We start from the raw sequence: 15,033 nt of genomic DNA, 5'->3' as shown, positions 1-15,033 counted from the left end.
ATGAGGGCAGGATGAGGGCAGGATGAAGGCAGTGGGGAGGATGAGTGCAGGGGCAGGATGAAGGCAGGGGGCAGGATGAGGGCAGGATGAGGGCAGAGGGGAGGATGAGGGCAGGATGAGGGCAGGGAGCAGGATGCGGGCTGCAGGGGGTGAGGGCAGGGGGCGAGGGCAGCTCCTCCTCTGCAGCACCCCCGCTCTGCTCCGCCCCCCTCCACACCTGCAACCCACAGCCGCCCTCCCACCCTCTGCCTTTTCCTTTTTTTTGGCAGGGGAACAGTTTACTGCTGGGGCCTTATTTATCTTACCTCCTGCGCCTAGCTTGCTGTAAAGACAGCTGCCAGACTGCTGGCAGTTTGGGGTTTTCCTCCTGACGAACGGTAACTGGCAGAAAAGCAAACTCCCCGCAAAGTGCAACTGAGAAAGTAAGTGCTACAAAATAAGAGCAATTTATTCCAGGGTTTACGAGTCCGTCTTTGGTCCTCAGAGATAATTCTCTTCTGCTGTCAGGTGCTTATATTACTCCAGCAGTGCCAGGCTACATAAGCTGCTTTCATATCTATATTTGCCCACACAAGTGTAGATACACCCTTTTTTCACATTCTTATTTGCATCCAGCATGTAAGGAGAGAGGCATTGCCTGATCTGTGCTGTAAACTAAGTGCAATTTTGTGTGGAAAACCAGAACATGTTTCTGACCAGCATTCATCATTTTGGACAGCAAAACCTCCTGGTCTTTCTGGAAAGTTCTGGTAGTTTGGGAACGCCTTTTGTACCCACTGGGTCCCAGCTATGCGCCGGGGTCGGGCTGGCTGAGCTGCACGGTATGCCTGTCACCTGGGAGCAAATCACCTCCCCACTGAGGTTTAAACTTTAGTCTCCAAATCCACTGAATTTGCCATATTCTACTCTTGAGTTACTCATGTAGAGTCTTACTGACGTAAAGGAGTTTTTACATTGCTATTTCTTCACCCCAGCCGGTTCACTGCTCTGATGCAAAGCACCACAAGTCACAGACCCCGAGTTCCCTTTCCAGAGCAGCCCCACGCAAGCGCTGTGCACAACAGCCGCAGTCCCTCCTGCGCTGCGGGCTGGAACCTCGGCCCCACGCCTGAAGGGTCCCCTGTGCACAGGACTCACAGCGTTTAGGACCCCACCAAAGGGAATAGACGTTTTGTCCCATATTTCCATCCACATCATGGCACTCAAGCAGTGGTTCCCAAGGCCATGCCGTGGTGCTGCAGGCAGCTGGGAACACGGAGAAGCAGCAACAGCAGAGCCTGAGCTGGGGCCAGGGCAGGAGCGTGGCCACCCATAGTCACCCATAGTCAGCCAAAGCCACCCACAGCCACCCATAGTCAGCCAAAGCCACCCATAGTCAGCCAAAGCCACACATGGTCACCCACGACAGGGTGCAGAGGGCACACACCATGCCCTCAGACAGACCACATTTTGGACACCATTTTGTGAAGTGGTGCTTTCTGAGCCACACTGAGCACTAAATACTCAGCTTAAACAGAAGCCATTTCATAAAGCAACATGGCAGTAAAAGCTGTAACAGAATCCCACTTTATCCAGCGCTCAGCAGTAACCCGGGGCAGCTCTCCCCATGAAGCTGTGTGGGCGCAGGGGCTGCACATCCACGTCCCCCGCCATCCCACATTCCCATGGCCTGTACCAGGGAGACATTTGGGAAAGGTGGTGGCACAGTGGGCATCAGGCAGAGTCCCCTGGCATCCCCCAGCTCTGTGCAGGACAGGGAGCGCCACCCAAGGGGCAGCTGTCCCTTCCTTCAGTTGTCCCTTCAGCTGTCCCTTCAGCTGTCACCAGTCTGGTCCAGGGGCACACATGAGCCACCACCGTGCTGGAAAGCAGGGCTCAAGACTCTGACCTGGCTGGCATCCACGTCTTGACATCAGCAGGTCAGCCTGTCACTAATTGAATTATACCTGCATTACTTAATAAACAAAGAATACTCTCCACATTACAACGATGTAATCCTTTAATTGGTTTATGAGCGCAGAGTCCCACGGGAGTGTCACAAATCCATCAGGATGCCCTGAGCACTGCATTTCTGAGCCTGTGAGATAAGGAGTGTCACACGTCGGCGTTTGGCTCCGGGCTGAGTCGGGAAAGAGCTGAGCCAGGGCTCCGCTCTGATCCGCACTGCCCAGCACCACTGCCAGCACCAGCACCAGCAACAGCACCAGCACCGACGCCAGCACCGGCACCAGCACCAGTGCCAGCACCGACGCCAGCATCAGCACCAGAACTGGCGGCGCCCCTGTGGCTGTGGAGCCACCACCGCCGGCAGGAGCCAGTGAGTCAGACCCGTCCCCGGCACAGCGGCCCCGCCCGCGGGGCACCCCCGGCAGGCTGTGTGCCCCCGGTGTGCCGGGCTGGCCCACCACTGCCGTGTGCGCCATCCGGAGCCGGCACAGCCGGCCCCTTCCAGGAGAAACAAGGGCCAGGCGGGCGCTGCCACCTCCCGGGCACTCCAGCCCCTCAGACCTGCCAGTGCAATCCCGCCTAACTCCTCAAACACACACGGTGGGGACATCAGGTCCTCATCACCCATCAGGCCGACCTGCTGGAAAGCAGCATTGCAGAGAAGGACCTGGGAGTTCTGCTCGACAACCCTGAGTCAACAACGTGCCTTTGTGGCCAAGAGGCCAATGGTACCTGGGGTGCATTAAGAAAAGTGTGACCAGCAGTTGGAGGGAGGTGAATCCTCCTGCTCTGCTCTGCCCTGGTGAGGCGGCATCTGGAGTCCTGTGTCCAGTTCTGGGATTCCCAGCTTGAGAAGGACAAGGAATTACTGGAGAGAGTCCAGCAGTGGGCCACGAAGATGCTGAGGGGTCTGGAGCATCTTTGTGATGAGGAGAGACTGAGAGAGCTGGGGCTGTTCAGCTGGAGAAGAGAAGCTGAGAGGGATGTGATCAATGGATCAGTATCTCAGGGTGGGTGTCAGAGGATGGACCAGACTCTGTTCAGTGGTGCCCAACGCCAGGGTGAGGGGCAGCGGGCACAGACTGAAACACAGGAGGCTCCATGTGAACATGAGGAGAAACTTGTTTGCTGGGAGGTGCCAGAGCCTGGCCCAGGCTGCCCAGAGCGGGTGTGGAGTCTCCTGCTCTGAGACATTCAGACCACCTGGACCGACCTGCGTGATCTGCTCTGTGACCCTGCGTGATCTGCTCTGTGACCCTGCGTGATCTGCTCTGTGACCCTCCGTGATCTGCTCTGTGACCCTGCGTGAGCAGGGGGGTTGGACTGGATGATCTCCAGAGGTTCCTTCAACACAAACCAGTCCAGGATTCTGTTATCATCTCACCCTAGAAATCCTCCTCTGTAGATGTAAACTACAGCTATGCCTGTGAAACAAAGCGTGCTCTGAAAAGGCAGCGGAGCCTTGGCAGAGCGAGACCACACTTAGAACTCAGATATCCTGCTCCGTGACACCCCATGCATGCAAATGTCAGTTCAGGATCAAGGTGCTAGTGTAAAAAACACACTTTGTACCTTAATACCCAGCATTACTCCCAAAGTTTGCACCGCTGGCCAAACCACAGGTTGAGGAGGGGACATGGCACAGGGCAACACAGCTGCAGCTGGAACCCTGTGCTCCCAGCTGCACACTGCTCTCCCCACTGCTCTGTCCTGCACCACGCCATGCTGTCCTGCGCCGTGCCGTGCTGGCCTGTACTGTGCCGTGCTGTCCTGCGCCGTGCTGTGCTGTCCTGCGCCGTGCCGTGCTGTCCTGTACTGTGCCGTGCTGTCCTGCGCCGTGCTGTGCTGTCCTGCGCCGTGCCGTGCTGTCCTGCGCCGTGCCGTGCTGGCCTGTACTGTGCCGTGCTGTCCTGTACTGTGCCGTGCTGTCCTGCGCCGTGCCGTGCTGGCCTGTACTGTGCCGTGCTGTCCTGCACCGTGCTGTGCTGTCCTGTACTGTGCCGTGCTGTCCTGCACCGTGCTGTGCTGTCCTGGACCGTGCCGTGCTGTCCTGTACTGTGCCGTGCTGTCCTGCGCCGTGCCGTGCTGTCCTGTACTGTGCCGTGCTGTCCTGCGCCGTGCCGTGCTGGCCTGTACTGTGCCGTGCTGTCCTGCGCCGTGCCGTGCTGTCCTGCACCGTGCCGTGCTGGCCTGTACTGTGCCGTGCTGTCCTGTACTGTGCCGTGCTGTCCTGCACCGTGCCGTGCTGTCCTGGACCGTGCCGTGCTGTCCTGCACCACACCATGCTGTCCTGTGCCATGCTGTCCTGTGCCATGCTGTCCTGCACACTGTGCTGTCCTGCACCGTGCCTTGCTGTCCTGCACCATATCATGCTGTCCTGCGCCATACCGTGCTGTCCTGCATGCTGTGTTGTCCTGCACCGTGCTGTCCTGCACTGTGCTGTCCTGCACCGCGCTGCCATGCATCACGCTGCCATGCACTGCACTGTGCTGCACAAGGTGCTGTGCTGCACAAGGTGCCGTCCGCTTTCACGAGGACATGTGTGCTGCTCCACAGAGCTGTTTGGTTTAGATTTGCCACGTCCAGCACTACAGGAGAAATGCACTGTGCCCGCAGAATATGAGTGATTCTTCTGATTCACATGGTAATTGCAATGCTGCTGCACTTTCGTCTTGTATCCTTTACCTCTCCACATTCTCAATATAAATCTAGGAAGAATCACTGACCATCACGCACGGCCTGAGCAATGCTGGCAATGAGCAAGTCCAGTCTCTCCATGGCATTCCAGGTCTCGCATCCTGCTGGCCACAGCTTTGCTCCTCATTATTGTTATTTATTTATTGTTATTATTTAAACTTTCCAGATGCAATTCAAATATAGTCACATGATCTGTATATAGGCCTCTAATGCTTCTTGGAAGAAATTAAGCTTATTCAGCTCAGCTCTTTATACTCCTCAGTGAAACCGTGGAAGATAATAACACAGCCCGTGTGTGAGCAGCAAGGGGCTCTGATGCCTGAACAGAGCTGCTGCGGATCACGTGGCTGAGCAATGCAAGCAATCAAAGGGCATTTACCTAAGCAGTTTATCTTTTACTCATTTTTATATACTGCACAATGCTACACTACTAAAGCGCATTTTAAAACTATTTTCCTAATTTGTTCCTTAGAAATTAATACAATCTTCATTTGGCACTAGTAGGTAGCTGTAATTATCCATCCGGAGCTACCGTGTCTTTTTCCATGTTAATGTTTTCCTTCTATGAACAGAGAAGAACATGGGGATTGCTTCAGTCCACAGGAGGTGTTTGTTTGCAGAATGCTTCTTAAATAAAACAAGTTAGAAACAGAGTGTCTGACCCAGGGCAGTAATGGGCAATAATGAATACAACAGAAATGTGAGTCCTGGGGGAAGTAACCTCCCCTTTCCAGCACCGCATCAAATGTCTACAGGTCAGGCTGCTCCAACACGGGCAGAGCGCTGGAGCACGCTCTGCTTTCTCACGGGCGTGCAAGCAGAGTCCCCGCGCGGGACGGCAGGGCAGACGGGCACCGCGCCATGACGCTGCCGTCCCCACGCCTGCACGGCCGGGGGTGTCAGCAGGACACCCTGTCCCAGAGGGTCCCCGTGCCCCGTGCTTTCAGCAGTCAGAGGGGACACCCTAAGACCCCGCGCCACAGCAAAGAAATACACACCTCCTCCTAAGCTGGCAGCCTCTGCAGAAATGTATTTTACTGTAAACCTCCCACCTTGCATGGAGAACTGCTAGGTACTGCGATTTTTTGTGGTTTTCTATTAAATTTTTAACAGCTAGTGATCAACAGCATGCACAACCCCCCTACTATTTCCAGTAACTTCTCCATGCTGATGGGTTTCAGAAGCATGGCGCCTCGGCACGGACGCGGCTCCACAGCCTGACACGCGTGGTGCTGCCCCACGACTGACGCGAAGCGAGATCCTACACCCGCAGCAACCAGGGCAGCGGCACAGCTGAGAGCGCCGGAGCCAGGAACGCCCGAGGCGCCAACGGCCCTGCTGACGGCACAGGGATCGCTCACGTACAAAGCCCACCTAAGTATGTCAGGTGCCAGTGTGGAAGAAGGGCTACACTGCCCATGCACTGGTCCTCACCAAGGACGCAGCGAGACAAGAAGCCGCGCTCAGCCCCCGCCCCGACACAACTTGCAGGGGTTCCGGGGGAAGCGCTCCACTGCAGCACCGCTGCAGGTGCAGCAACTACAGCCTGGGCGCTGAAGTTTTCTGAAGAAACTATTAAAAAAAACAAAACCACTGCTTTTACCACCAGGATAATACAAAAGCATTGCTCTGCAACTTTTAATTGCAGAAACAATTGTGAGGGCAACAGCTGGGCTGAAGAGCCATTACAGCAAGTTGCTCACTGTGGGAGCACAGTATTCACCCATCGCCACATGCACACGAGCCTGTGCACGTACTGCTGTTTACCAAACCATGCGCTGAAACATCATCTTTCTGTCTGGAACAGGAGCAAACCTTCGTATCCCAGACAATCAAGGAGATGTCACAGGGCATCCCCACGGGCATTTCCAACATGTGCTAGATCCTGACAGAAGAGCGGAAGAGCTCCTCGCTGCTTGTCAACTTGGGGATGCAGAGAGGGGATGTGTAAGTGGGGCATCTGCGGTGCCCATCTGCCGTAAGAGGGGGGCTCCATGCAAGGCAACAACAAGGACTGGAAAGGAGACTGTACCCTCAAAACCAGCCACTAAATGCAGTCCTTCCCACGCTCCTGGGGACAAGGACACGTCTGGAGTGACCCAGTCCACCACTGCTAAAGGCACCATCGATGAGCAGCAGGGAGGGTCCCCGTGTGGGCACTCTGCTTGCAGATGCCGGGCAGAGCCCCTGCAGCACCGTGTCACCCGGAGGGCCAGTCCTCTCCATGGACGCCCCACAGTCGCAGTCCCCAGCACCACCGCTGTTCCCAGCCCGTGTGCCGGCTCCCTTCCCACTGTTACCGCAGCAGGGCACACACATAGCTCCGACACAGGAGCCACGGAGGTGCAGCATGGAGCTGGGGCGTGCAAGAAAACCTCTCGGGGATCCAAAGCCACAAGGTATGAGGCCTGAGTGCTGCCAGGCACACAGGCGACACTGGGAGGAAAGGTCATAATCTGGATTTGCTTGCAGCACATCCCCAGTCCCATACACGCCATGCCAGAGGACCCTGCACTGCACCTGTCAGGACATCTGCCATCATGCACCGGCAAACACCGCCGGAGCCTGAACTGGGGACTGTGCTGTTCTTGCCTCATTTCCTCACACTGTAGCGGTGAAAGACGCTCAGTTCTCTGTGCCAGCTTGCACAGGGTCGGTCATGGTGTTTAGGGACACGCTGCTCTCCTGACCAGGGTGCCATGGGTCCGCAGACCCTCCAGTATGCCAGCAAACCAGCGCGCTGGCTCCGGGCGCGGCCACGGCCGAGGCTGCCGCTCCGGCGCTGCCGTGTGCAGCCCAGCCCGGCCCACGCGAGCGGCCCCGCACGGACGAGGTGCAACGCTGACGTGTCAGGAGGAGCCCCGAGCGCAGCAGATCTGCCCACAGCACAGCACACCAGCTCTGCACAGTGCGGCAGAGCTGAATCACGGTCCCCAATAGAAGGATCTCTTGAGAAACACCACGTACCCAGCAGAACCACTGAGTCACAGCTGACAAGGCGATAAATCCTGCTCGCCTTACTCAGCCCTGCTCCCACAGAGCTATATCAGGGGGTCTTTACATAAACTATTTTAAAACCATGTTGGTGAAAACAAAAACAAGGCAGCTACCAGAGCGCTGGCAGTGCTGCTGACTGTACGTGCCTTTCTTTGCTGGGACAAAGACCCCACGCAGCGGGCGAGCTCTTCACTCTGGCTAAAGCCCAGGAGTTTGACCCACACCTCCGCCACGAGCAGCAGAGCATCTCTGTGTCACTTCCCAGTGTTGTTAAAGAAATCCCATCCCAAACCCTGGGACCGGCGGCACTGTCACCAGGGTACTGAAAACAGATTTGGGGGCTTCCTCTCAGTCTGACTTTTTCTACCGTGCCTTTTCTTCCTTGCATGTGTTTCCCCGAACGCCTGCTGTGTTGCAGTCAGCCCTTCTGCCACAGAGGCACCCAGCTGGCACAGCCACAGCTCACGGCCGTGGGCTGCGGTGTCACCTCAGGTCGCCTGCCCCTCTGTCCCCTTGGCCAAGCACAGAGACTAGGGAGTACAGAGAATTAAATACCCAGGGAATATCGGATACCTGGCAATGTAACAATGCTGAGGCAATGGAAACTGAAGAGTTCTATCTGTCACCAATACAAAAGAAGTCCAACATGCCTGAACAAAAACTTCAAGGGGAAAAACAAGATATTCCACTTAAAAGTAAAGCTAGCTAACCATGTGTTTTCATGGAAGTGTTTTGCAGACGGTTCCTGATGAGGAACTTCATCCAGAAGAGCAACCTCAAAAGCAAGGCATTGGACATGGGGTTTGCAGCTTCAAACACCCAGAGCTAGCACTGGCCACACGCTACACAATTAGCAAGCCATTCACTGGGGTTCCCATTGTCACTTCAATTCGCCATTTGACAGATCACCTTTGGTATTATTCAGCCTGCTCAGGGCAAATATTATTTGTCGAGCAATCTGTTCCACGGGAACACAAGCGGGGCCGCCCAGCCAGGCCACAGGCACGGGTGTCCATCCCGCACCCCCAGCTGCCCGGGCAGGGGACAGCGGCGCAGCGGACGGGGACACGCAGGCAGGGAGCCCCTCCACACCACGGAATCCCTCAGGCCAGTCAAGAATGGGACCATCCTGCAGCTAAAGCAGCTGCCCTGTAAACCCGTGCATGGCTCCCGGCCCCGCACCGTTTCACCTTTGCTAGTGCAGCCTGGACCCAGGGGCCAGAGCCACCATGGGCCACAGCGCCTGTCCTGGGCCGCCGGGGCATGAAGGGACCTGGCCGGGGGCTCCAGGCCAGGACCTCCTCTGAGAGCTGCCCCTTCTCCTTGCCCCATCTCTTCCCTGTGAATACCGATCCCTGTAACTTCTCTTAGCTCTCCAAGAACCATCAGCAAGAGCTGCCACAGAAAATGAAATTATTGTCTTTCCTAATTCATGACGTGCTGCAGGCCAGTCAGACAACCATACTACCACCACCACAACCCAACGAGCGATCCCGGTTGTTGTTTGGGAGGATCTCAGAGGTCTCCATCCCTCCTCAGGAGCCCCACAAGACCTTCGCTTGCTCCAGAGAAACGCATGTACAGACAGCCTGACCCCCAAGCAGCAGGGAGGTGTGGGGATTCTTAGGACAGCCAGGAACTGGGGATCTGCCTTTCACCCCTGGTTCTTAACACCTTTTCCAAAGCAGGACCTGGACAGCCATTCCCACAGCCGGCGGTGAGCCGGCTGCTCAGACCAGGGGAGCCCGCTGCTGCCCCGCTGAGCTCCCCCGCTCTCCAGGCCACGTCCCCCTCCCTGAGCCGCGGGACGGGGCCACCGGCCAGAGCTTCCACACCAAAGGCACCTGCCAGCTCCCCAACCTGCTACACACCTGAGCAAACCGCAAGTTACTTCTGCGAAATCTGTTATTTTGTTTTCAAAACGGTTTGTCAAACTTCAGGGTACCAGAAGGTATATCTGACTAATGAGAAGCAAATGTTTCTATTTCATTGCAAAGTACATGATTATTTGATGTATATTTCTAGAAAGAATGGTTCGCTCTTAAGCAACAAAAACCTTATACTGGCTTGGATTTGTCTTTCCAGGCTTGAGCATGTCTGCAGTATTGCTTCTCTTCAACCATACTTCCTTCTGCTATCCATCTACATGGACAACACGCTTTTATTTCCAAAGCATTTTAGGCAACTACCTCAAGAATAGTTTTTATTTAAAACACACACACACCCTTAGCACAAAACTCATCAAATAGTGTCAGCAAGCACATTTTAATAGCACAATATTGAAAAGTAATTTTACTACTACCTAGAAAAGTCTGAAGACTGCAAAGGATATATTTAGATGTGTATAAATAGATAACAATTATGTCTGGTCAAAGGAGTACAAATCTTCCCTAATGCATGGAATATGCCTGGCCCAAAATGCTTCAATAGCACTTAGACAAGCCTTTTCTATTTGGCTCAAGTTCTGCAGGCCCATTAATAGCAAAGCTATTAGAATGATTTTCTGGACCAGCTGCTTGCTCAGAGAATATTCAAAAGATTGCTCTATACAACTGAACCTGTTAGCGCATCTGAAAGCATAGGCAATATTGATCAGCAATGGAAAGCCATTAGCTCTCCAGTGTCTGAAACATCTCCACGTGCCCCAGCAGATGGACAAGCCCTCCAGGCACCTCAGGGTGCTCCATCTCCCAGGGCGCTCCCGCCTGCAGGCACCCTGGCTTGCCAAGCCCGTCCCCCCGCACACCTGCCCCCGCATCTCCTCAGCGCGGGGAGAAACCGCACGCTCAGCCGCTGCAGCGGCGGCACCCCGGGAGGTCTGATGGGAAGATCGCGTTCCTTCCTGCCCTGCTGCTCTGCCACATTTCTTCTCGGGTTCCCCCTGTTTTGTCCCACACACCCAGCCAGCCTGGTTCCTGGGTTGGACAGTCACTCCTTACCCGTCTTCCCCTGCCTTACAGTTGCAGCCTGTCACCATTCATACCTTGTTGGAAAACACGAGCCTCTCCAGACAATAAGAGTTGTACAAAAAATGCAAACCAGACCCTGGGAACCACAGCGCTCAGCCCTTCCAGTCACAAACGGGACCGGAAAGCTCAGCCCATCAGCCCTGGCTGGACGGGCGGCAGGGAGCCTGCTCCTGCAGCCCTGGGTGGTTTGGGAGCCTGAACTAGTTCAGCTTTGAACCCGGACTAGGTGCCTGAAACATGCACGGTTTACTTCCACTGACTGCCTTGTTATGATAAAACCAGTAATTGCTCTTTCTGAAAGCAGAAAGGCGAGCTAATATGCCAGGAGAAGCATCTTAGTGAGGCTTGTGACTCCAGGCCTAACTGGCAAGCTCTGCTGTGCATTTTGATACAGTCTTACGCATTTAAATGCATTTATTATGCCTTTAAACAAATGCATAATCCCTTGAGTACAGTATATATTTAGAAACGTAGATCGGGAAGGTGTTTGGGCACTGAGAACACTCAGGCTCTGGTATGGTTCTTTGTGCAGAATCAAATCTGACTCCCAGATGAGCAGAGCAATCACCAGGCCCTGCTCTGGAGCCCGCCGGCACACCTCCCCTGCCAGGACAGGCCGCGGCAGCACAGTGAACCCCACGGGCTGACAGCAAGGCGAGGCTGTACACAGCCCACAGCGTTTGGGGAACGTCTCCAGGCTCCCGAGGAGCCCAGCCAGAGTCCCCGAGGCAGCACAAGGCACACACAGCCCCGAGCACCCAGGTCCAGGGCAGCCCACACACACCAGCACGCAGCCCCGACGTACCGCGGCAGGACGGTCCTGGCACGCGGGGTCAGTTTGGTCATCTGCACCGTGCTCCTGGACACACCTGCAGCCAGGATCGGTGCCCCAGAGCCAGCCAGGGCCCCTCCGTGGACAGGCAGCCACTCACAGACGTGCAGCCATAACCAAAATGTCTCTAACAACCCAGGATGGGTCCATCTCATCTCACAGCTTTGTTGTCTGGCTGCCCTAACTCAAACAGGCCCGGATATGCCAGCACTCATCCGAGGATGCTCAGGAGGAATGAACTGACACCACGTTGCTCTGGGAACACATGAAATGTAAGCATGGGTGGGAAAAGCCACTGTCAATGCAGCACGATGACCAAGGCACAGGGACTGCTGGCCTGTCCTGCTCCGTGACAGTCAGCTGGAGGCTGTAAAGGGCTGGGCTCAGCTGGAGGCACCCAGGCTTTCCCACCCCCAATCTGGGGGATTGGTGAGGTCATGTTCATACCCACAACTGAGACTAAAACATCCTTCTGCTCTAGACACCCAATGCAATGAGAAACAGTCCCTGCCCCAGAGGCACGATGGATCAGGCGAGAGAATGTAAAGGAGAGGAAACAGCGGTGTTAATGCCACAGGTAGAAACGAGAGAGGGAAGCACTGACATTAACTCTCACGGCAGACCTCAGCACACTGCAGACCCCTACACCTCCCAGCCTGCACTAGCAAGCAACACTGGAAGGGGCTTCATAAGTGCTTCCAGCCCAACCATGCATGTGCCCCCTGAGGCGTGATGGCCCCTGAACTGGGCCTGGGCCTGGGCATGCCTCCCCCTCTGCTGGCATCTCCTCCGCTCCAGATGCTCCCAGGAGCCAGGACATTTATGTGCTCCTGACACCAACATGGCTGCGAGGTTTCCACTGGCCCCTCTAAAACTGCAGTGCCATCTCCCCTAACAGGAATCTTCCAGCAGGAAAGAAAGGTTTATCTTGTCCTACATTTGCTTTCCTGTGGATGAGAAGTGTTCGCTACAGAGGATGGAGGGAAGGGGAAGCGCATACATATCCTTGGAGGCTGGGGACAAGGGGCAGCCCTGCAGGACAGAGGTGTGTGCCTGGGCGAGGGCTGCAGGACGGGGCGACCATCAGGAGGGCAGGGGCTGGGAGAGAGGAAGGCGGAGAGCCGCGGATTTCCCTCTCCCTGCGGAAGAGCCGAGCCGGCCGCGGCCCCGCCGGGAGCGCCCGGGGTGGCTCCGCCCGGCTCGGACAGCGCCCGCCGCACCCGCGGCACCATGCGGGCGGAGGCTGCGCGCCCGGGGCTGCAGCCGCTGCTCCGCCGAGGGCCCGGCCCGGCGCTCCCCGCGCTGCCCGGGCGGCGGCAGCAGCGCCGCGGCGCGGAGGGGGCGGCGGCCGGCGCGGCACCGGCGGCCCTGCGGCTCCTCCAGCCCAGGCGGCCGCCGGCGCCGTCCCGCGGGCAGCAGCGGCAGCGCGGCCCGGCCCGTCCGCGGGGCACCCACCCCGCCGCGCAGCCTCTGCGCAGCCTCCGCGCCGCTCCGCGCCCCGCGCTCCCCGCGGCCACCGCCCTCCCGGGAGGGGCGTCCCGCCGCCGCCCCCGGCCCCATCCCCATCCCCATCCCCGTCCCGGCGCCGCCCGCCGCGCTGCGAGGCTCGCCCTGCCCGGGCCGGCTCGGGACCCCGCCGCGGCCGCCCCCCCCCGCGCCCCGTCCCCCGTGAATAAGTACCGCGGGCTGCAATGCAGATGGAGCTGGGCACGGCAGCCCTCCGCAATTACCTGGCGCCTCCCGGGGAAGGACGGCGTCCGGAGCGCTTCCCCTGCAGGTGCGGCCGGGCTCCGGCGGGCTCCGGGCTCTGGCGGCAGGCAGGCTGGCCGCCTCTCCGCCCTGTGCCGGCGCTCACCAGCCGCATCCTAGAGCGGCTTCGCGGCGGCGGCTGCCCGCGGCCGGGGCGGGCAGGGCAGCCCGCGCGGACGGCCCCATGCGGCGCGGCGGCGCGGCTCCGGCGGCGGGCAGCGGCAGGCAGCGCACATGCACACACGCACAGGCGGCGGCAGGCGGGAGGCGGGGGGACGGCGCGGGGCACGCAGCGGCGCAGCCCGCCGAGCCCGCTCGCATCGCCCCGCTGCGGGCAGCCCGCTCCGCGCCCGCCGGCCGGTGACCTTGCCGTGTACCTGCGCCAGGTTAATCCTCTCAAAGCGCTCCCGCTCCGCGCCCCGCTGCGTAATCCTGCGCGCCGGGGCGCTGCCGCTGGACGGACGGAGGGACGGGCGGGCGGACAGACACGGGAGCGAGGAGCGCGGCCGCGGTCAGCCTCGCCGCCGGGCCGGCGTCTCCCGGGGCGGGGGCGGCGCAGCTACAGCGGAGCGGCCGGCGGCGGGGCCATGCGGGCCGCGCCGGGCGTGCTCAGGAGGAGCAGCCGCGGCGCCGGGCGCTGCGGCGGGGCAGGGCGGGGTGCTCGGTGCCCGCGGCTCGCCGCTCCGCGGCTGCTGCTGCGCCCATTCTCCGCGCCGCCGGCTGCCGCCTGGCCCTGGCCCCGGCCCCAGGCAGCCGCGCCGCTCGCTGCAGCATGGAGGGAGCCGCCGCCTCCCCCTCGCCGTGCCGTGCCGCGCCGGGGCGGGCTGGAGGAGCCGGGCGCCTCCCCGCCCCGCCGCACGCACGGCTGAGCCGCAGCCCGGCCACCGCGCAGACGTGTCGCCGGGCCGTCCCCCGCCGTGCCGGCCGCGGAGCTCCGCTCCGCCGGGCGGGACCGGGCACGGGCAGCGACACGGACACCGGCACGGACGCTCCTCCGCCTGCCCCGCTGCGCCAGGGCCGTGCTGCGGTGGAGGCTCTCGGGGAGCGCCCGTCCCCGCCCCGCTCTCAGCCAGGAGCCCCGCGGGGCAGGGGTGCCGGGCGGCGGCCGCTGCTGCGCGGGGACCGGCGAACCGCTGTAGTCCTGCGTGGTGCGCTTGGGCTTTGACCTGACTATTTGTCCGGCAAATGCACTGGCAGCGTTAGCCCGCGGCGCCGGGAGCAGACACGCGAGGGTAAGAGGCAGCGGCGGGCTCGGCTCTGACCTGCATGGTGAATCGGGTTCTGCGCGCCCTCCCGCAGGCAGGCAGCCGGCAGCTGCCTGCGCCCTGCCTGCCGGACCCGTCCGCGGAGCGCCTGTCTGAGGACACGGGCCCTAACACCTGACTTGTAGGAGGGGATGATCCTGGCAGGAAAAGGAAAGGCTGGGTTATCTTTGGGGTCAATAAATTTGGGAGCTTTTAGGGATTTAGTGATCGTTATCTATCTACGGGGATCTCTAATGGGGAGGAGAGTGCATTTCATTCTACAAAATACTGACGCCTTCCTATAATGCTCTTTTGTGAGAAAATGTCGGTGATGTTGCCAGAAGCAGAGCAGCAAGAGGAGCTCTGCCCATAGAGCCTTGAAGAGGAGCTACTGAACCTTGTCAGCTGCCAGTGACCCTGCACCTGGAGGGAGGCACACGCCGGGCGATGGGCCCCGTCTCCTCGGACAGCCTCCTGTTGGGACGGCAGGCAGCTGCCTGCGCTTCTGGAGCTGCCCAGGTGTGCGTCTGCTCCAGCCTAAGCACTCGGGATGCTGCCTGCAGCCAGACCAGCACGCAGGGTGGCTGTTGCCACAGGA

The 15,033-nt window shown here is 58.9% G+C and overlaps 1 protein-coding gene across 2 annotated transcripts in view; it reads right to left on the bottom strand.

Moving 5' to 3' along the window:
- LRFN5 (leucine rich repeat and fibronectin type III domain containing 5) overlaps positions 1-13,327 on the bottom strand; it is a 45,839-nt gene extending 32,512 nt beyond the window's left edge. For both annotated transcript variants that reach the window (XM_082058777.1, XM_082058776.1), the window contains exon 1: positions 13,173-13,327. The gene's annotated coding sequence lies outside the window, so the exon portion shown is untranslated. The remainder of the gene's footprint in view (positions 1-13,172) is intronic.
- Between the last annotated feature and the right edge of the window lie 1,706 nt (positions 13,328-15,033).

Source organism: Streptopelia decaocto (assembly GCF_964273445.1).
Source record: "Streptopelia decaocto genome assembly, chromosome: 7".
In the NCBI taxonomy this organism is placed as follows: domain Eukaryota; kingdom Metazoa; phylum Chordata; class Aves; order Columbiformes; family Columbidae; genus Streptopelia; species Streptopelia decaocto.
This window is presented reverse-complemented; position numbering and strand designations above follow the sequence as displayed.